Source organism: Dipodomys ordii, unplaced genomic scaffold (genome assembly GCF_000151885.1).
Source record: "Dipodomys ordii isolate 6190 unplaced genomic scaffold, Dord_2.0 Scaffold3, whole genome shotgun sequence".
Classification (NCBI taxonomy): domain Eukaryota; kingdom Metazoa; phylum Chordata; class Mammalia; order Rodentia; family Heteromyidae; genus Dipodomys; species Dipodomys ordii.
The window spans coordinates 11,108,836-11,109,596 of NW_012267219.1; the positions used below are offsets into that span (position 1 = coordinate 11,108,836).

A 761-nucleotide genomic window follows, 5' to 3' on the forward strand; every position below is an offset into this window, starting at 1 on the left:
GTGAGTGCTTCTGTCTGGTCAGATTTAAAGAGTTGGGTTCTGTCGGTACTTTTATCATTTGAAGGTGCACGTGTAGAGAAAACCATTGATACAGAAGACAGAGAAGCATGCACAGAGACATCTCAAATGCTCTTCAACTGATGGGAACCAGCTTCGCTCCCTTTGTCTCTTCTCTCTAACACACACACACGTTTCAGATTTCTGCGGGGCCCAAATCGACTCACGGCACGCGCACGCACACACCCACACACGCACACTCACTCGAGTTTTAGGGATCTGCGGGCCCCGAGTCAACTCCACTCCCCAGCCCACTGCAAGTTAGCTCACTGCCAGGGCTCAGGGCAGCCAGCAGTCGTTTCCGGGGAAACCGCCAGAGGAGGCACCTGGGTCCCCGCTCAGGGACCTGCCGCAAGTCCCGTCTGGCGCCAGGGGGCGCGGCAACGCGTCGGCCCCCTCGGGCCCCACGCCGGCCCCGCCCCACTTTGGCCAGGCCCCGCCCCCGGCTCTACCTCCTCTCCCCAGGGAAGGCCCCTCCCGGCTCCCGGCGCAGGCGCAGTCCCATTCTCTTTCGGCGGCTCCCAGCGCAGTGCACCCGCTGTGGCGGAGAGTAGCGGCGCCGGCTCGCCGACCTCCTCCTCCTCCCGTCGTTGCCTTGGGTCGCGCTATCCGGGCGGCTGTGCAAGCGCCCCCGAGCGCGGTGAGTGGCCGCGGTGGAGGGTCGTCAGGTGAGTGCGGCCGCGGGAGGGCGAGGCCCGCGGCGT

The 761-nt window shown here is 64.9% G+C and overlaps 1 protein-coding gene across 3 annotated transcripts in view; it reads left to right on the forward strand.

Annotated features, from left to right (window-relative positions):
* The first annotated feature begins 579 nt into the window (after positions 1-579).
* The window catches only part of Rab3ip (RAB3A interacting protein), a 31,883-nt gene continuing 31,701 nt past the window's right edge, over positions 580-761 (forward strand). For all 3 annotated transcript variants that reach the window (XM_013022529.1, XM_013022546.1, XM_013022537.1), the window contains exon 1: positions 580-725. The gene's annotated coding sequence lies outside the window, so the exon portion shown is untranslated. The remainder of the gene's footprint in view (positions 726-761) is intronic.